This window comes from Dipodomys merriami, unplaced genomic scaffold (genome assembly GCF_024711535.1).
Source record: "Dipodomys merriami isolate MVZ:Mamm:240054 unplaced genomic scaffold, mDipMer1.0.p SCAF_13, whole genome shotgun sequence".
NCBI lineage: Eukaryota > Metazoa > Chordata > Mammalia > Rodentia > Heteromyidae > Dipodomys > Dipodomys merriami.
Window position 1 is genome coordinate 6,099,154 of NW_027202604.1, and position 22,580 is coordinate 6,121,733.

The 22,580-nt window shown below is 38.6% G+C and overlaps 1 pseudogene; it reads right to left on the minus strand.

Moving 5' to 3' along the window:
* The window catches only part of LOC138824645 (zinc finger protein 385D-like), a 240,256-nt pseudogene extending 217,888 nt beyond the window's left edge, over positions 1 to 22,368 (minus strand).
* Between the last annotated feature and the right edge of the window lie 212 nt (positions 22,369 to 22,580).

A 22,580-nucleotide genomic window follows, 5' to 3' on the forward strand; every position in this document is an offset into this window, starting at 1 on the left:
TAGGCTGGGGTCCACTTTTAGTTTTCTGCATGTGGCTGCCCAGTTTTCCCAGCACCAGCGGTTGAAGAGGCTGTGTTTCTTCCATTGTATGTCTTTGGCTCCTTTGTCGAATATCAGCTGGCTGTAGGCCTGTGGATTTATTTCTGGATCTTCTATTCTGTTCCATTGGTCTTCGGGTCTGTTTTTGTGCCAGTACCATGCTGTCTTTGTTATTATAGCTCTGTAGTAGAGTTTGAAGTTCGGCATGGATAGCCCTCCCATATTGTCTTTATCCCCTAGAATTGTTTTGGCTATTCTAGGTCTTTTGTTGTTCCATATGAATTTTTGGACTGTTTTCTGTATTTCAGTGATGTACGTCATTGGGATTTTAATAGGAATTGCGTTGAATTTGTATATTAGTTTTGGAAGTATTACCATCTTTACTATATTAAGTCGGCCTATCCAAGAGCATGGGAGGTCTTTCCATTTCCTAGTGTCTTCTGCAATTTCTTTCTTTAACTTTTTATAGTTCTCATTAAATAGTTCTTTTACATCTTTGGTTAGGTTAATTCCTAAATATTTTATTTTTCGGGAGGTTATTGTGAATGGGGTTGCTCCCTTTATTTCCCTCTCTTCCTGTACATTATCAGTGTATAGGAAGGCAACTGATTTTTGTGGGTTTATTTTGTATCCTGCTATTTTGCCGAAGTGATTTATGATTTCTAAGAGTTTGGGGATGGAGTTTTTGGGATCGTGGAGGTATAGTATCATGTCCTCTGCAAAAAGGGATAGTTTAACTTCTTCTTTCCCTATGCGGATCCCTTTAATGTCTTTTTCTTGCCTTATTGCCCTGGCTAAGGGTTCTAGGACTATATTGAAGAGGAGTGGAGACAGTGGGCATCCTTGCCTTGTTCCTGATTTTAGGAGAATTGGTTGTAGCTTTTCCCCATTAAGTATAATATTGGCTATTGGTCTGTCATAAATGGCTTTTATTGTTTTTAGAAATGTTCCTTCTATTCCTATTTTCTCCAGAGCTTTTAGCATGAATGAATGTTGAATTTTGTCAAAGGCCTTTTCTGCATCTGTAGCAATAATCATGTGATTCTTGACCTTGGCTCTGTTGATATGTTGGATTACATTTATTGACTTACGTATGTTAAACCATCCCTGTGTCTCTGGGATGAAGCCTACCTGGTCATAATGAATTATTTTTTTTATGTGTTTCTGGATTCTGTTAGCTAGAATCTTGTTAAGGATCTTTGCATCTGTGTTCATCAAGGAGATTGGAGACTCTTATCTCCAATAAACCACCAGAAAACTGGAAGTGGCGCTGTAGCTCAAGTGGTAGAGCACTGTCCTTGAGCTGAAGAGCTGAGGGACAGCGCCCAGGCCCAGAGTTCAAGCCCCACAACCGACAAAAAAAAAAAAGAAAGAAGGCTCAGGTTATGAGTTTAAAATATAGAACATCATATACTTAAATTTTCAAGATGTCATTGAAGACAGCATAGTATACTTATTTTTTTAGTAAAAATAGAGAAGAAGGAAACAAATGTTCCTGCGTTAGCACTGGGGGAAAAGTAGGAGAGAATGGGATATTAGCCCCTAACAGGCCAAGGCTTTAGAAGAGAGGGATTGCCACATGCGATAATGTCTATGCATCGTTTGAAGCTGTGGCTGAAAGTAAATTCTCTTCTCTGTATGCTCAGTCTTAACATCTGTTTGATTGTAGAGCCTACATCCTACGATGGCAGGCACTGGGAAGAGATGCAAAAATCAAGTCCCTGGCCTCTGAGTGTGCATTGTATTGAGGAAGGCGGAGACATGTAATTACTACACAACATGACATTAGAACAAGGGCTGTAAAGCAGGTGCATCATTAGGAGGGAGGACTAATCACAAGGGGAGGACTAATAAGTGTTGTGGGGGATGGGCGGGTTAGGGAAGGCTTATTAGTGGGAGAAAAGTTGTAAGTGAAGGGTACAAGGTTTTACTTCTTAAGTCTTCTCAATCGTTCCAATGAGATTCTTCTCGCGAGACTTTTATCTCACAACTGAATGGACCTTTCTTATGCAATGCAATAACTGACTTCTTTCGAAAATCTTACCTGTATTCAAAAAGATCATGATAGTTTAACATTTAATTTTTAGAATGTATAGTGCCTTTGGTCGAAGATTAGAGCTTTCTCATTTGTATTGGAGAAGTTATGAATAATTTAGCTGTGTCAGCAAGAAATATAATCACTTTACCAGTGTACAACTTTACAGGGATCATGGGAAACACATATTAAAGAAAGAACTAAATAAATAAAAGACACATCATATTAATAGATGAAAATTTCAAAAAATCAATTCAATACTCAAAAAAAATGTATTTGTTCTCTCCAAGTTGAGCTCAGAGACAATGCAATATGAATGCATGGCAATGAGGTTTTCCATATGACGTGATAGAATTTTGAAATTTACATAGAGAGATGCTAACGAACAGGACCATCCTTCCTTAAGGACTGAAAACACTGAGGCTACACCGTCCTGGACAACAAGTTGTATTTTAACCTCTCTTGAGTGGTGTTTTTATTATATTAGGCACATAGGTATCAACTATTTATAATTTATTTACGTGTGTGTGTGTGTGTGTGTGTGTGTGCGCATGTGCATGCACGTGCACATGAACTCAGAATCTGGGTGCTGTTTCTTAGTTTTCTGCTTAAGGCTGATGCTCCGCTACTCAAGCCATGGCTCCACTTCTAACTTTTCAGTGATTAATTGGAAACAAGAGACTTAGGGACTTTCCTGACTTCAATTCTCAATTTTCTGAACTCAGTCTCCTCAGTAGCTAGAACTACAGGTGTGAGTCACTGGCACCCAGCTCAACTATTTCATTTTTAGAAACCAACACGAGTTTCTAAAACAAGTTCATAATGAATCCTTAAAAATGTACAATGAGAAACCTGAGAAATTTCATTGCCTTTATCTTTAGGCTTTTATGAATTTTCATCCTGCAGAATAAAAAAAAAGACTCACAATACCAATAATTTATGTGGTTAAAATGAAAAAATGTAAAACAGATTCTTTTTTTTTCTACCTTCCTTTATCTTGTAGCAAGAAAGGAGAGAAAAGGAAAGATAAAGCATAATGGTGATCTAAGCAAGGAGAAAAACTGAAACAAAAATATTCAAATTGATCTCAATTTTAAAAAGTAAATGATAATTTAAAATATGTATTCAGCACTTTACTACCATATGCTAGATATGGCAACTCAAAACCAAAGCTATAAAAATGTTTCATGATGTTCCTCTTCTCTTTGAATTACTATATACTGAAAAATCTGTTCCTTGTTTGCAGAAGTGACCTTTGCCTCCCCGATGAACAAAACTATTTTACAATATTCTCTTTTTAACAAATGGGGAGGAAATGAAGTGTGTTTGTCTTGTTATTGCTGCAATGCTTTTCTTAGGAGAGGAAAAAAGTACTGAATGGATATATAGTATAATAGAATAAAGGAAAAGAGAAATTTGACAGGTTTTCCCAATCATTACTCATAAAGAATTACTTTTAGTGAGTTAAGTATCTGATTAAATACTCTCATAATTAATGTGTTTTTTAAAAGCCAGTTGCATTGTCTAAATGGAAATAAATTAAATTACAGGTACTCATAAATGTTTAGTATGCTGTCCAAATATACAGAAAATATAGCTAAATATTCACCTACCTGTAGATTCCCACGTAGGCTTTTATCTAGCTAAAAAGACCTTCCGTCTGACTCACTGTGTCTTTAAGCTTCTTCCAGCTGCTCTCCTTTCTTGCTTCCCATTCCATACCTCATTCAGTTCTTTCTATTTGTACTTATTTCTTCACCATCTAGCCTAGAAACTTCAGTCCTTCTTAACCAGGAGCTTTGTTGCCTGGGTTACTCTTATGTACTCCTGTCATGTTGGTTCTTCCAAGTTCCCATCCGTCATCAATTACTCATAAGAAATTTGTGTGTGGTGTGTGGTGTGTGGTGTGTGGTGTGTGTGTGTGTGCGTGTGTGTGCGTGCGTGTGTGCATGTGTGTGTGCACACCGTGCTCTTGCATGCACATCGTGTGATGATACAGGGGCTTGGAGTCAGGGTTTATACTCTTGCTTGGCTTTATTTGTTCAGAACTGTAACACTGTTGAGTCACACCTCCACGTCCAGCTCTTTGTTGGTTTATTGGAGGTAAGAGTCTCACAGACTTCTCTGCCTAAACTGGTTTTCAACTTTGATCCTCAGATTTCAGCCTCCTGAGTAGCTAGAATTACAGTTGTGAGCCACCAGCACTTGGCCAAATATTTGAATTTTTAGTTATTTTGATTATTACTGTTTATCTTTACCAGCTGCTCTTTAAATCTGAGCTTCCTTCAAATATTAACTCTTAATTGTTCCTAACTGGGAGATGATCAAGAAGCCAATACATCTATTTAGGCCTAATAATTTATAAACATGTGACATGCAGGTATGTTGTAGGAATGAAGTAAAAGACTCAATTGCCATCGTTTTGGTACAAAAATAAACTTTCATTATTACTGCTGTTGATTATTAGTTCTTTTGATTTATATAAAGAAAAGGAGTCCCTGTCTCCCATGTCAATTTCCTGTTGGTTTGAAGCTCTTACGGAGCCCCAGTAAACTTCTTTACAGCATTCTGTTCCTCTGCCTGTCTCTGGGGTAACATCCTTCTCCAATGTTCATTACATCTGTACGAGGCATAGTTAGATAAATAAATCATCGTCCCATGATTTATTTGTGTAAATGGACTTCTTTATCTATCACAGTTTAGTATCCCAGTAAAGGTGTACTTCTTTTTACATTAGAAGCACTTAGAGAAACAGTTAAATAATGGCTATAGATGGTGATTTAATGATGTGCCTTACATCTTCTAATTGTGTTTGTAAGATGGATATATTTTTTTTCTCATAGAGATTCCCTCCTTAGAAATTGTCTTCATTTAATCTTCACTAGCCATACAATGGACAAGGGTCTCATATCTAAAATATACTTGGAACTCAAAAATTTAAAACCCCCAGCAACAAATCCTCAAGAAACAACTGCCCAACAAACAAGTGGGCTAAAGACTTAAAGAGAAACTTTCTGAAGAGGAAAGAAAGATGGCCAATAGACACATGAAGAAATGCTCAACCTCCTTAGCCATAAAAGAAATGCAAATCAAAACAACATTGAGATACCACCTCACTCCAGTTAGAATGGCTAAAATCAAGAACTCTAATAACAACAGATGCTGGAGGGGATGTGGACAGAAGGGAACCTTAGTGCATTGTTGATAGGAGTGTAAACTTGTTCAACCACTTTGGAAAGCAGTATGGAGGTTCCTCAAAAGAATCCACATAGAGCTCCCCTATGACCGAGCAATCCCACTTTTGGGCATTTACCCAAATGTTTACAAACAAGACCACACTAAAGCTACCAGCATGACTATGTTTATTGCAGCATTATTTACCATAGCTAAGATATGGAACCAACCCAGACACCCCTCAGTAGATGAATGGATCAAGAAAATGTGGTATATACACACAATGGAATTCTATGCCTCCATCAGAAAGAATGGCATTGCCCCATTTGTTAGGAAATGGAAAAGCTTGGGAAAAGTTATATTAAGTGAAGTAAGCCAGGCCCAAAGAAATATAGGTCCCATGGTTTCCCTTATTTGCAATATCTAGTATATGTCTGAGTCAATCAGAAAAGGTCAGATAAGGTGATGTTAGGGAAATGAACCCTAAGATATGTATTCAAATGTTTTTTTCTTTCATGGGATTGTTTCTAACACATTTATAAGATGATTTCTATGTTGCTTTGTATGTCCCTCCCCCTCGGTATAACCCCTGCTTTCACTGTATTTGATGTCAGTATAATTTGTGGAAGGGAAGAGGAAAAACAAATCGTTTAAATAGGGATACAGGTGGACCCATTGCAACAATGAGAACAATGAGGTGTACAAGTCCTTATGTAGAAAACGAACTTGACAACTTTGATGCAGGGGGTGGGGGAGGGGAGGGGGGAGAATGGGAAGGGGAAACAAAGGAGGAGGCTACAATGCTTGATAAGAAATGTACTCATTATCTTGCCCATGTAATTGTAACCCCTCTGTACAGTATTCTCACAATAAAAATAAAAGAAAGAAATTGTCTTCATTTAAAAAATGGTTACATTTCTTGATCTATTCGTCTACTGAGGGACATCTGGGTTGCTTCTATAGCTTAGCTATGGTGAATAATGCTGTGATAAACATAGTGGTGATGGTGGCTTTGGTATAGCCTTGTTTGTGATCATTTGGGTAGATGTCCAAAGATGACATTGCTGGGTCATAGGGGAGCTCTATGTATAGTCTTTTGAGGAACCTCCATATTACTTTCCACAGTGGTTGAACAAGTTTACACTCCCACCAACAATGCAGTAAGGTTCCCTTCTGTCCACTCCCCTCCAGCATCTGTTGTTATTAAAGTTCTTGATTATAGCCATTCTAACTGGGGTGAGGTGGAATCTCAACATTGTTTTGATTTGCATTTTTTTATGGCTACAGAAGTTGAGCATTTCTTCATGTGTCTATTCACCATTCTTATTTCCTCTTCAAATAAGTTTCTCTTATTTGCAATAACTAGTATATGCCTAAGATAATCTTACCAGACAAGTAGAAAAGGTCAAAAGCTTTGCACAAATGACCATATAAGATGATGCTAAGTAAAATGAACCCCAAGATAGGGACACAAGAGGTTTTATCTCTGTCACTGTCGTTTTTAATGTACTATGTGATTTTTTGTTTCTTTTGTATGTTCTTCTCCCATGGTATAGCCCCTGATTGTCACTGTATTTGATTCCAGTACCCTGCATCTTATATATACATTTCTCTAATTTTGGGAGGGGAAGGGAAATAAGAAAATGCTAAAACAAAGATACAGGTTGACCCATTGTAACGATGAGATGTACAAGATACTATGTTGTAAACAAACTTTACAACTTCGGGGTGAGGTGAGGAGTTGGGAAGGGAAAGGATGGTAGGGGAAAAACAAAGGAGAGTGTAACAATGCTTGAAAGAAAATGTACTCATTATCTTACTCATGTAACTGTAGCCTCTCTGTATCTTTACAATAAAAAATATATTAAAATGGTTACAATCTGTATAATTTTTCTGCTTTTTGAAAATGAAAAAATTGGAAAAAAAATGACCTGCAGCAAATCTTTAGTTTGTTCAGATCCCTTTTCTTAAATCAAATCTTTTGTGAAAGAAATGGCAACTTCTATTTTAAGATTTCAAATCCCAGCAACAGGTACCTTTCAAGAATAAAACCTATTCCATTTTCTTCTAAGTAGAAAGCAGTTAGAACCTGTCAACCAAAGTACAAAACTTCCACAAGGGAAAAGCATTCTGGAGCATAAAGTCACACATTGATCTATATCAAATGAAAAGGTGGATCCTCTGGCAGCCCTTTTCCTTAACATGGTCTATTCCCTGCCCAAGTTAAGGGCAACCAGACTAAAAGGGCCTGCAGAGCCAGCCTCTGACACATGCTGAAGAGACATTGTCAGTGGCAGACCCTAGTAGACCTCAGAGTGTCCCTGCATATCTATAGCTACCAAGGAATAATAGTCTCAGGTCACCAGTGCCTTCTCCTGCTGCTATGAGGCTTGAACCCTTTTTTGTGGGTCACTCCCAACCAGTTTTGCTTGATAGCTCTCAAACCAAGTCACTTCTTGTTTGGCAGTGGGAGTAGGGTGGGGTCCCTGGATATCTGTTTTTAAGGGAAGAACTAGTGGGCAAATGGTGTTTTTTCCATCCTCTTCTGCATTTCCTGCCTGCAATAGTGGTGCTCTTTTCCATGTCCTCAGCTTCCCAACCACTGCCCTCATTTCCCAGGAAAATCATTTGTTCTCTTTCATCACCCTGGGCCAGACTCAAGTCAGGGCCCAAGCATCCAAAGAAACACCTGTGCAAATGTGAATCACACTTCTTTCCTCCTTTGTAGACATCTTTTCTCTATGCCTTTATCTAAAAAGGAAGATGAAGAGAAGGCAGGAATAAAGCAGAGTCTTTAGCTGTGTGTTTTCAATACTAGAAATAAATTATTTCTACACATATCCTCACTTTACTTCGGACCTACCTGTGCATATGTATTCACTAGGCATTTAAGGGCTTGACATTGATCAAGATGCATGGCATTAACAGATTGACATGTTGAACTGAAACCCCTTTGTACAACTACTTAAGATTATTATAAAAAAATAAATTAAAGTTTTAAAAAGATTTGTTTTGTTTGAAACTAGTATGAACAGCAGAAAGAAAACATGAGATGCAATCATTGACTATGACTATGGAGAGAGAAAATAAAGACAAGCTATTCCCCGTAAACAAGGAGAAGAGTTTTTTTTCTTTAATTAGTTCTTAAAAAGAGAAAAATGCCAGAGCCTGTGCCAGAGACAAGTGGCTTTCTGATGGGTTGGTCCTGGTATGTAAGTCCACTCCAGCTAGTTGCTGTTTACTGTCAGAAGCCTGGCTTCCCAGAATAGAGCTGAACCTAAGGCAGAGTTTAACTCCAAGAAGAGGATGTACAGATACCATTTCAGTGAAGTTCCTGACCCAGGAGAACACCAAAGTTCTTGTCCTCTGAGGTAACTCTGGTCATTCTATAAGATTCTAGCTAGAAATTCTGTGTAATACATCCCTGCAGTATGCATTTATCCTCTGGACTTCCCATGCTTGTATTCTCTCTGTGAAAATATGCAATTATAAGTAACTCTGCCCCCCCCCCCGTGTGTGTGTGTGTGTGTGTGTGTGTTGGTCTTGGAGCTCGAACTGAGAACGTGAATGCTGTCCTTAAGCTTTTGTGTGCAAGGCAAGCACTCTACCACTTGAGCTTCAGCTCCACTTCTGGCTTTTGGGTGATTAATTGGAGATCAGAATCTCAGGGACTTTCCTGCCCTGGATGGCAGATCTCAGCCTCCTGAGTAGCTAGGATTACTAGCATGAGCCAACAGCATCCAGCTGTAAGTAACTTTTACTTGAGAACATCCATCTTGGCTCCTCCTTCCAGAAGCTTTGAGAAGCAGACTGTAAAAGTGAATTCTCATGACCTGAGAAGAGGCTAGTCTACTTGTGAGGCAGGAGAGGGAGGGGAAGAAGGCCCTCCTATGGAAAATTACATTAGGCTGATCTTAATGGGTAGCTGGAGGAAATTCTATATACTGGGTTTCAATGACCTCCAAATGAGACAGATAAGCTTGAAACAATCCTACTTCAGCCATTCCTATTAAGAACCTCTCAAGGAATCTTAAACTTTCATATATTTCTGGCTCCCTGCTTGGGTTGACAACATGGCTCCAGTGACCCAGTGGGTCCTGTGGGGAAGGTCAAAGTGGAAGTGTTGTCTGTAGACTATATGAATAGTGGCTTCTTAATCACATCAGGCTCCCTAGTTCTGTAGACTGAATAGCGTTGTTTGTAGCTTTCCAATCCCAATTTTTGATTGTGTAGTTCCATATAACTTTTTAATTTAGTCATATGACTTAAAAACAAAAATCCTTTTACAATATAGAATTGTACAGAACTATGTACCTAGTTAATCACTTTTAGAAGAGTCTCAGTCCCCAATATATATCACACCATAGAATGAAGGGCTAGAGGCTGGAGTTCAGAACTATCAATCTTAGACTTTCATGCCTACTTGCTTTGTCCTTTTTGATCTACAGAGTGTGAGTCTAAAGATAGCTTTGAGGTTTTTTAAAAAAATTATTTTGTAGGGTCTTTAAGTAGTTGTAAAAAAGGAGTTAATTCAATGTATCACTTTATGAGTACAATGTCAGCCCTTTTATCATTGTCCCCTTCTGTACAAACCCTACCTTCCCTCAAGTTACCTGGTTGTATTTTCACTGTATTTGCTCACTCTGTCTCCACTCAATGAAGACAGTTTCAATTACTTTTCTTAAGCATTATTTCTGATGCCTACAAATTTTTGGTGAAATGTGACTCTGTTGAGAACCATCTATTTCTCTACACTAAGCAAAGTCCTGACCTTGGCTGAATGAATCTCACTGAGCACTGAATGAGCACAGATAAAACTTTAGACACTGGGGACTGAGAAGGTGGCTCAGTGGTACAGCACTTGCCTTGCATGCATGAGGCCCTGGATTCGATTCCTCAGCACCACATAAGCAAAAAGAAAAAAGCCGGAAGTGGTGCTGTGGCTCAAGTGGTAGAGTGCTAGCTTTTAGCTGAAGAGCTGAGGGACAGCGCCCAAGCCCAGAGTTCAGGCCCCATGACCGGACCAAAAAACAAAAAACAAAAACAAAAAACTTTAGACATAGGAAACAGAGAATTAGTCCATTTCTACTTCTAGAAGTGGTCCAAGGCTTAGTATGTAGATGTAGATAGAATCCTGTTTTATAGTTTACAAACACAAACCATTTGCAAACCAATCCAATAATTGATGTGTTTGTAATAAAAATAATCATTGACCAACACCAAAACATTTTAAGTAAGATTTGCTTTAAGTTTAAGGTTTAACAATCTAGTTATAATTTATACCCTATTAATCAGAAGCTTTTTTTTTCTCTGAAGGGAATACTCATAGTGATTATCTTCAAGTAGTGTTATCATATGATTCAACAAGTCCTACAACTCACAAGTGTCCTTCAGTCAACCTGACATGTTAAAAATGGATTCCAATGTTGTATTTATAAAAATGAGGAAGAGAATTCCACAGTAATACTTTCAAATGAACATCAAATCATCCTTATCTAAAATATATGATTGTTTTTCACATTGAGTCATATACTTTTCTACAGGAGATCACTGAAGTATAAATGCAGATCCCTACTGAAGTCTAGCTTAGTTGTTAACAGTCAAGGGCTGGGAAGGTGGCTCAGTGGTAGAGTGCTTATCTTGCATGCATGAGGCCCTGGGTTCGATTCCTGACCACCACATAAGCAAAAAGAAAAAAGCTGGAAGTGTTGCTGTGGCTCAAGTGGTAGAGCGCTAGCCTTGAGCTGAAGAGCTGAGGGACAGTGCCCAGGCCCAGAGTTAGGCCCCACGACCAGACCAAAAAAAAAAAAAAAATTGTTAACAGTCAAACATTCATCATAGCAAACAGAGAACAAGCCATTTTACCTTTGGCTAAAATATTATTATTGTGTAGATGAGGACTTGAGAATTGAAAATGAGCCCTGCAAAGATTCATTGCAAAGCAAAGCATAGTACTTAGAAAAGACCAAATATGGCAGAAAAAGCATTTGACAAGATCCAACACCGCATTATGATGAGGGTTCTGGAAAAACGATACGATAAAGGCTGTATATTGAGAAACCTATAGCTAGCATTATACTTAATGGTGAAAAACTAAAGCAATTTCCTCTTAACTCAGAAACAAGACAAGGATGCCCACTCCCTCCACTTCTCTTCAATCTAGTATTGGAATGCCTAGCTACAGCAATAAGACAAGATGCAGACATAAAGGGGATCCAAATAGGGAAAGAAGAAATAAAACTCTCCCTCTTTGCAGATGACATGATCTTGTATTTAAAGAATCCCATAGACTCCACTCCCAAACTACTCAAGCTGATTCAAAACTTTGGCAAAGTAGCAGGTTATAAAATCAACCCCCCAAAATCAATGGCTTTTCTGTATGCCAACAATGAGAAAAGTGTGGCTGAAATTAGGAAAGCAACTCCATTTGTAATAGCCCCACAAAAAATAAAATACCTAAGAATTAACTTAACTAAAGAAGTGAAGGACCTCTATGATGAAAACTTTAAAATTTTAAAAAAGGAAATCAACACAGAACTTAAAAAAATGGCAAAACCTCCCATGCTCCTGGATTGGAAAGATTAGCATTGTGAAAATGGCAATACTTCCCAAGGTTATCTACAAATTCAACGCAATACCTATCAAAATTCCAACCTCATTCTTCAAGGAAATAGAAGAGGGAATCCAAAAATTCATATGGAACAATAAAAGACCCCGAATAGCAAAAACGCTCCTCAACGGAAAGAACACTGCTGGAGGAATATCAATACCAAATTTCAAACTCTACTATAAAGCCATAGTAATCAGAACAGCGTGGTCTTGGCATAAGAACAGACCTCAGGACCAATGGAATAGAATTGAAAACCCAGAAATTAACCTACAGACCTATAGCCATCTAATCTTCGATAAGGGAGCTAAAACAATAGAATGGAAGAAAGACAGCCTCTTCAGTAAATGGTGCTGGCAAAATTGGTTAACTACATGTAGAAAACTTAAGCTAGATCCTTATATATCACCCTGCACCAGAATCAACTCCAAATGGATCAAAGATATTGAACTCAAAGCAGACACTCTGAAAACATTACAGGATGGAATAGGAGAAACCCTAGGTCTCCTTGGTTCAGGCCAAAATTTTTTGAATAGAGACCCGGAAACACAACAAATCAAAGAAAGGTTGGACAAATGGGATTGCATAAAGTTGCAGAACTTTTGCAGGGCAAATGACATAGCTAGCAAGATCAATAGAAAGCCCACGGATTGGGAGAAGATCTTTACTAGCCATACAACGGACAAGGGTCTCATATCTAAAATATACTTGGAACTCAAAAAATTAAACCCCCCAACAACAAATCCTCAAAGAAACAACTGCCCAATAAATAAGTGGGTGAAAGACTTAAAGAGAAACTTCTCTGAAGAAGAAAGAAGGATGGCCAATAGACACATGAAGAAATGTTCAACATCCCTAGCCATAAAAGAAATGCAAATCAAAACAACATTGAGATATCACCTCACCCCAGTTAGAACGGCAAAAATCAAGAACTCTAACAACAACAGATGCTGGAGGGGATGTGGACAGAAAGGAACCTTACTCCATTGTTGGTGGGAATGTAAACTTGTTCAACCACTTTGGAAAGCAGTATGGAGGTTCCTCAAAAGACTTCACATAGAACTCCCCTATGACCCAGCAATCCCACTTTTGGGCATTTACCCAAAGGTTTACAAACAAGACCACACTAAAGCTACCAGCACAACTATGTTTATTGCAGCATTATTTACCATAGCTAAGATATGGAACCAACCCAGATGTCCCTCAGCAGATAAATGGATCAAGAAAATGTGGTATATATACACAATGGAATTCTATGCCTCCATCAGAAAGAATGACATTGCCCCATTTGTTAGGAAATGGAAAAACTTGGAAAAAATTATATTAAGTGAAGTAAGCCAGGCCCAAAGAAACATAGGTCCCATGGTTTCCCTTATTTGCAATATCTAGTAGATGTATGAGTCAAGCGGAAAAGTTCAGAAAATGTGATGTCAGGAAAATGAACCCTTAGATATGTATTTTAATGTTTTTTTCTTTCATGCATGTGTTTCTAACACATTTATAAGATTATCTCTTTGTTGCTTTGTATGTCCCTCCCCCACAGTATAACCCCTGCTTTCACTATATTTGATGTCAGTATAACTTGTGGAGGAGATGGGGAAAAACCAGTAGTTTAAGGATACAGGTGGACCTGTTGCAACAATGAGAAGTACAAGTTGTCATGTCCAAAACGAGCTTTAAAACGTCGGTGCGGGGGGGGGGGGGGGGAGAGAAAGGTTGGGATTGGGGGGGAGGGGGGAGGCTGGGAAGGGATGTGAAGGGTAAACAAAGGAGGAGGCTGCAATGCTTGGTTAGAAATGTACGCATTATCCTGCCCATGTGATTGTAACTCCTCTGTACAGTATGTTCACAAATAAAATTAAATTAAATTTAAAAAAAAAAAAGAAAAAAGAAAAAAGCTGGAAGTGGTGCTGTGGCTCAAGTGGTAGAGCGCTAGCCTTGAGCTGAAGAGCTGAGGGACAGTGCCCAGGCCCAGAGTTAGGCCCCACGACCAGACCAAAAAAAAAAAAATTGTTAACAGTCAAACATTCATCATAGCAAACAGAGAACAAGCCATTTTACCTTTGGCTAAAATATTATTATTGTGTAGATGAGGACTTGAGAATTGAAAATGAGCCCTGCAAAGATTCATTGCAAAGCAAAGCATAGTACTTAGAAAAGACCAAATATGGCAGAAAAAGCATTTGACAAGATGCAACACCGCATTATGATGAGGGTTCTGGAAAAACGATACGATAAAGGCTGTATATTGAGAAACCTATAGCTAGCATTATACTTAATGGTGAAAAACTAAAGCCATTTCCTCTTAACTCAGCAACGAGACAAGGATATCCACTCTCTCCATTTATCTTCAATTTAGTATTGGAATGCCTAGCTACAGCAATAAGACAAGTTGCAAACATAAAAGGAATCCAAATAGGGAAAAATGAAGTAAAACTCTCCCTCTTTGCAGATGACATGATCTTGTATTTAAAGAATCCCACAGACTCCACTCCCAAATTATTCAAGGTGATTCAAAACTTTAGCAAAGTAACAGGTATAAAATTAAACTTCAAAAATCAATGGCTTTTCTGTATGCCAACAATGAAAAAAGTATGGCTGAAATCAGGAAAGCAACTCCATTTGTAATAGCCCCACAAAAAATAAATACCTAGGAATTAAGTTAGCCAAAGAAGTGAAGGACCTCTATGATGAAAACTTTAAAAACTGAAAAAAGAAATCAAAACAGAACTTAGAAAGTGGAAAAACCTCCTACGCTCCTGGATTGGAAGGATCAATATCGTGAAAATGGCAATATTTCCCAAAGCTATCTACAAATTCAATGCAATATCTATCAATAGTCCAACCTCCTTCTTCAAGGAAATAGAAGAGGCAATCCAAAAATTCATATGGAACAATAAAAGACCCCAAATAGCAAAAATGATACTTAACAGAAAGAACAGTGCTGGAGGAATATCAATACCAAATTTCACTCTACTACAAAGCCATAGTAATCAAAACAGCTTGGTACTGGCACAGGAGCAGACCTTAGAATCAACAGAATAGAACTGAAACCCAGAAATGAACCCACAGACCTATAGTCATCTAATCTTAGACAAGGGAGCTAAAAAAGTAGAATGGAAGAAAGACAGCCTCTTCAGTAAATGGTGCTGGAAACATTGGTTAATCACTTGTAGAAAACTAAAGCTAGATCCTTCTCCATCACCCTGCACCAGAATCAACTCCAAATGGATCAAAGACCTCAGAGTCAAAGCAGACACTCTGAAAACATTACAGGATGGAATAGGAGAAACCCTAGGTCTCCTTGGCACAGGCCGAAATTTTCTTAATAGAGACTCAGAAACACAACAAATCAAAGAAAGGCTGGACAAATGGGATTGCATGAAATTACAGAGCTTCTGCATGACAAAGGACATAACTAGCAAGATCAATAGGAAGTCCATGTATTGAGAGAAGATCTTCACTAGCCATACAACGGACAAGGGTCTCATATCTAAAATATTCCTGGAACTCAAAAAATTAAATCCCCCAGCTACAAATCTTCAAAGAAACAATTGCCTTATAAATAAGTGGGCTAAAGACTTACAGAGAAACTTCTCTGAAAAGGAAAGAAGGATGGCCAATAGACACATGAAGAAATGCTCAACCTCCCTAGCAATAAAAGAAATACAAATCAAAACAACATTGAGATACCACCTCACCCCAGGTAGAATGGCAAAAATCAAGAACTCTAATAACAACGGATGTTGAAGGGATGTGGACAGAAGGGAACCTTAGTGCATTGTTAGTAGGAGTGTAAACTGTAAACTTGTTTAACCACTTTGGAAAGTAGTATGGAGGTTCCTCAAAAGATTCCACATAGAGCTCCCCTATGACCCAGTAATCCCACTTTTGGGCATTTACCCAAATGATCATAAACAAGACCATACTAAAGCTACCAGCACAACTATGTTTATTGCAGCATTATTTACCATAGCTAAGCTATGGAACCAACCTAGGTGCCCCTCAGTAGATGAATGGATCAAGAAAATGTGGTATATATATATATATATATATATATATATATATATATACATATACATATACATATATATAAATACATATATATATGCACATACAATTGAATTCTATGACTCCATCAGAAAGAATGACATTGCCCCATTTGTTGGGAAATGGAAAGACTTGGAAAAAATTATATTAAGTGAAGAAAGCCAAGCCCAAAGAAACATAGGTCCCATGGTTTCCCTTATTTGCACTAACTAGTATATGTATGTCTGAGACAAGCAGAAATGGTCAGATAAGTTGATGTTAAGCAAAATGAACCCCAAGTTAAGGACTCAAATAATTTTTCTTTCTTGCTACATTTCTGTTGTTTAGTATGTCCCTCCCCCACGGTATGACCCCTGTTTTCACTGTATTTGATGTTGGTATAATTTGTGGAGGGGAAGGGAAAAAACAAATTGTTTAAATAGGGATACAGGTGGACCCATTGCACCAATGAGATGTACAAGATGTTATGCCCAAAATGAACTTTATAAATTTGGCACAGGGGAGGAAGGGGTGAGGGGAGGGGAGATGGGAAGGGGAAACAAAGGAGGAGGCAACAATGCTTGGTAAGAAATATACTCATTACCTTGCCCATGTAATTGTAACCCCTCTGTACGGTATTTTCACAATAAAAAAGAAAGGAAAAAAAGACCAAATATAGAACTCGTATTCTCATTGGATTACTTAACTGTGGCAACCAGAAGTAAAGATATCTAATGTGAAAAATCGGAATTATGTTCATTTAAAATCAAAGGGTTTTCTGAGTTGCCTAAGCACTTCCTCTCAGATTCAGGTAGGAGTTTTTTCCTCCAGATGAACTAGAATATCTGTTGTTATTGAGAATATGCCCTGCATTAGGTCATTTGCTTACTGTAGTAGGGATCCTTTGAAGAAACCTGAAGTTTGGGGTTATTCTTGATTTACAGGCAAGGAACAATGCTTAGAGAAATGACTCCTTCAATTCACAGTGTCTATATAGTAAATACAATTGACCAGAAAGGACTTTAGTGGAAAGAAAGTAGATGAATGTGAGAATTTTGTTTTCAATAAGGAGCACCTACATGTCAATAGTTAAACATGAATTTTACATTTTTTTTAACTTCCAAATAAGACCTTCCAACTCTGTTAACTTTTCCTTCAGGATGCTATTTACTCATCAAATATACTATGAAGATCTAATCATCTATTTTATTGCTTTAAAAATTAAAAACATGGGCTGGGAAGGTGGCTCAGTGGTAGAGTGCTTGCCTTGCATGCATGAGGCCCTGAGTTCGAGTCCTCAGCACCACATAAGCAGAAAAGGCCGTGCTCAAGTGGTAGAGTGCTCACTTTGAACTGAAGAGCTGAGGGACAGCACACAAGCCCCGAGTTCAAATCGCACAACCAACCAAAAAAAAAATTGAAAACATGGTAATCAAAGAGAATTTTATGACCAATTACAGACCATTATTCTGGACAAGTGTGGACTAACACTTGAATTTCAATTAGAAATACACTGCTAATTGATCAAGTTTTTAAAAATAGAGTTATTTTTGCTCTTTGAAAATTTAAACTTCTAAGCCGGGCGCTGGTGGCTCACGCCTGTAATCCTAGCTACTCAGGAGGCTGAGATCTGAGGATCGCGGTTCAAAGCCAGCCCGGGCAGGAAAGACCATGAGACTTCTATCTCCAATAAACCACCAGAAAACCAGAAGTAGCGCTGTAGCTCAAGTGGTAGAGCACTCACCTTGAGCTGAAGAGCTGAGGGACAGCGCCCAGGCCCAGAGTTCAAGCCCCACGACCGACAAAAAAAAAAAAAAAAGAAAAGAAAATTTAAACTTCTAGAGTGGTCTTAAATTTTAAAAGTTAATATTGAATATTAAATGGAACTTTAATGAATTCAAATGAAAACTAGAGAACACTATCAAAACATGGGGAATAAATTTCAGTCACCTTCTTTGATTTATTACCTACTAGGAAAAAAATAAGAACCAAAATCAAAATCTCTATATGAGATAATAACAGAAGGCATTTGTGACATAGTACACCATACTTGCAGGGTGAAAAAATCATCAACTTATTAATAAAATAATTTTTTGTTATTGTTGTTCATGGTTTTGAAGGTTCCAAACTATAATCAGCTGGCTTTGTCAAGTTGAGGCCTGTAGCCAGAGAGTATAACATAGTGGGAGTGCATAATGGAGAAAAACCGCTCACCTCATGGCTGAGAAGTAAAAAGAGAGGAAAAGGAGGGAGGTGGAGTCCATTCTCACAGTACTAGGCCCACCTCTTTAAGGCTTTACCACTTTCCGTTAACACCAATGAAACATTGAGCCTTTAACATTGAGGGATCACTGTTGAAGGATATTTATCCAAACACTAGCGACCCACAGACAGACAGACAGACAAGAGACATAGAGAGAGCTACAGAAAGAAGAACAAAGACCACCAATTTAATTTACCCTCAGAACCTCAGTTTACACCAGAAACTGAGACCATCTAGTAGCTTGAAGTTGATATTTTAGGCTGTGAAAGTGATTACTGCTTTCAGTCTTTATAAGGAGAGGACTCAAATTTCACACCTCCAATTTTACTTCACCTTGACTCAAGAATCACTCCTAAGGGAAGAAAGATGTATATTCTTTGGAGTTGTTCAAGGCTAAGTGAACACAGTAGTCATTTAGGATTGTGTACTCAACTACAAGGAACTTGAGGGAGTGGCAGTAATATTTCACAGATCCATTCTTCTCCTAGCATCTAGAACTTCCTCTCCTACTAAGGTAGCACCTTCATAAGCTATGGCCATTGAAATTAAATTAAAACCAAATAAAAATCTAGTTCCTCACTAGCATTAATATCTACAAGTGCTTAGTAGCCCCAATGTGGTTAATGATGACTGCACTGGAATGCATGCACATAGAACAACACAAAAGCCATGAACAATTTATTTATATAGCGGCTAGAAAGAATATCGAGCAATGCTTCTCAATAGCATCCAAAATAAGATTCCAATAAATAAGACATTTATATTCATTATGTTAGTCTTCTTGGAAAAAGAAAAGAAAAAAGAGCTTAAAGCCTTGTCAGTCTACACTGCTCCCTTACTACCTTCATTCCCAGAGCATCAGATTAGTCTGTTTGTAACTCAGCCCTAAACAAAACTGTAAGTGATACCATGTGGCATTTAAGGAAAGCTTCCAAAAGCAGGAACCTAAACAGGAAAGTCAGGGACCTAAACAAAATCCAAGGACCCCCTCTCTCCCCCGCCTCCACACACAAGGAAGGTACATATATACATAGCTGTGAATACACATGTACACATGCATACATATATGTGTGTGTGTATAGTTATATACTCACTTGGACACACAGGTGTATGAATAAATACATTCAGAGAATATGTGCAGAGAGGGAGAAAAAAAAAGAAGAGGAAACATCGCAAAATATACTCATGCATACAAAATATACTCATGCATAAAATTAGAGAAGACTGTTACCAGAACTTAATATTCAGAAAGCAAGATAAAGCACTGAGAAATTATAAGAGTATAAACATACAAACAATAGCAAAATCGTTTTAAAGATAAATTCCAGGTACTATCCTCAAAGTTAAAAAAAAAAAAAGTTAAAAGAATGAGCCATAAGCCAGATGTGGTAGTTCATGTTTATTATCCTAGCTATTCAGAAGACTGAGAGCTGGAAAACTGTGGTTCAATGCTAGACTGGGCAAAATGTTTGGTAGATCCTATCTTAATAGACAAAGCTAAATATGTTGGTATGCACCTGTCATCCCAGCTACACAGAAAGAATAAACAGAATAATTGCTATCCAGGCCAGCCCACACAGAAAGTAAGATCCTACCCCCATAATAACTAGAGCAAAAAGGGTTGGAGTAGGGTGCTTGCTGCCTAGCAAGCAAGAAGTCCTGACTTCAAACTTCAAATAAATAAAAATAAGTAGATGACAAAACAAGAAAATGAATGACTAGTGCCAGAGAATCATCTCTGATAACCAGAATTCAAGAGTTGGTGAAACAAGGGAGCCTAAGGAAATTTGCATAGAATTTTGTGGTAAAAGCCCATCAACATATTTTATTTACCATTACTGTTAGTGTAAGGAGATTTTTCATTAGTGTTACTACTCAAATGCATCTCTACCCATTAAGAAAAATTAAAAAGCAAAGATATTGGAGAACTCACAACTTTACAAGCCAAAAGTGAACCTACATACTCCACTAAACAGCATACCAATTTATTTAGAAAACCAGCGTTCCTAATCAGTTTCTCACAGTGAACTCAAAGATTTTTTCCCTTTATAAAGCAAAAGATAAACCACAGGGGCCAAGGCAGCTCTGAATTCTTCTTGCTGACTCATTTGCATGAATGAAGCAAAACATTCAAAAGCTCAAGAAAGATAAAAACTGCCAGCTAATGAGGCCATTTGTGCAAATTCATTAGCATGAACACTTCCAATTGATTAGCACAAAGTGTTACAAGAAAATCTCTCCAGAGTAAAAAGTACTATACAAGATAGGAAGCTGCTCACCCAAGATGGAGAAATCCCCTGAGAAGGAGGCTGGGGAGTTAAGAGAAGCATCTGGCCTCCTTTGCAAGTGAAAATCTTCCTTAAAAAAAGGAAAGAAAGGAAAGGGGAGGAGGAGTACCAGCTAATGCTGAGCACTTACATGCTGGATATAGCAACTGGTTCACTTTTATAAGGATGCCAGGTGTGAATTCAGTGAACACAAGTAAATTCTAATACTGTATTCTTCATGAAGGATTACTATTATTTTAGAAACACCATTTGTCTTGCTCACATGCACCTAAAGATGTCCAGCTCTCAGTTAAACCAGAAAATTTATACCTTTAGGAATCCTGAAGACATATGGGATCCAAGATCATTTTAGTGGTCCCTCCTCCATGGAAACATCCGTGGAGGGGTTTATGCTGGTGGTGGGGTACTCCAGCTAACAGGCTTGACTTCCTCACACATCTGTGCAAATCTCCTCCTTTATCTCCTGTCTCCACATTCTTTGTGCTCAGAGGGTTACCAGTTCTTAGTCAGAACTCTTCCCTGCTATTAAGACTGGGTAGCTAGCATTGGCAGGCATGCTTATACAGATGAAAAGGACACATGGGTGGGTAATATGAATTCCTCATTTTTCAGAGAAGGAAAAGCTGTGCTGTAGACTCCATACTGTCAGCTGCAAAGGCAGAAAGAAACCTGCTCTGCTAGGGCTTTCACTTAAATGTTAAAACACAACTCAGCCCATATTCAAGAACCACAGAAATAGCCAGGCGCTGGTGGCTCATGCCTATAATCCTAGCTACTCAGTGTTAGGTTTTTAAAAAGAGGTAGCCGAGTAAGAACAGCACCACACACGTGGTATTCAGGTAAGGGGTAGGTTTATTCATCATTCTGGCTGGCACCAGGCCATCTTTGTCCTCCATGCAGTGGGGAAAGGCCTGGGAAAGAGAAAGAGCTGGGAAAGAGAGAGAGCTGGGAAAGAGAAAAGAGCTAGAAAAGAGAGCATCTGGGAAAGAGGTGGGAAAGAGCAAGCTAGGAAAGAGAAGAGAGCTGGGAAAGAGAAGAGAAGGAAAGAGCTAGAAAAGAGCAGAGCAAGAGCATCTGGGCCTGGGCTAGGCCTTTTCTAGGGTATGGGTAGAGAAAAAGTGTGGCCACATCAAATTCTGATGTGACCTCAGTGGATGCAGACTTGACCTCTTCCAGGTGTCCCAGTTGCCTAGGTAACGCAGGTACTGGGTGGAGACTTGGCTGCGAGGAGGGTGGAGTCTGCTAGCCATCCAGGAGCTGACCTTACACTCAGGAGGCTGAGATCTAAGGATAACAGTTTAAAGCCAGCCCAATCAGGAAAGTCCGTGAGACTCCAATAAATCATCAGAAAAGTGGAAATGGTGCTGTGGCTCAACTGATAGAGTGCTAGCCTTGAGCTGAAGAGCTGAGGGATAATGCCCAGACCTAGTGTTCAAGACCCAAGAACCACAAAAACAAACAAACAAAAAAAAACCCGAAATATAATCCTACACTACTCTGAGCAACTAAATTAGAGTCCTCAGTGACTTCTAAACCTCCTTCAATCTCTTGCAGCTCCAGAGAGAAAGATCAGTTGCTGCTCAGAGAAACACAGTATACCTCTATTCCCCGTCTCTGATGTTCTGTTCTTTGCAGGAACCCTGCCTTTATTTTTATCCCAAAGTCGCCATCATTCAAGAAGCAGCTTCAATTCCATTGTTTTCAATTACCAAAATAAAATTAAAGCAAGGATCATATATATGTATGTATACATATATATATCCATGTGTGACTATATAGTCTATATTAAATATATATCATACATATAGGCACACAACTGTAACTTACCCTTTAAAATTCTGTGATTTACCATCTATCAATATTTATATAGTTGATGGTTATGAGGTAGGGAGGGCAGGTCTGGCCGGCGCCATATTGGCCGCATGGTGGATAGTAGAGTCTGACACCTTGTTTTCATGCCGGTAAAAAGAAACGCTCCCGCCTCCCAGTTGATGGGCGTGCCCAGAACCCTGGCAGCAGGGGCGGGCACTTAGCTGATAGGTTACTGAACCTGTCTGTCCAGTGCCTGGGAGGAGGAACTTCCTGTGGACCTACCCCTGCCCCCTGCCCCTGCCCAGACCCTATTTAGGCCTGGACCAGCACCAA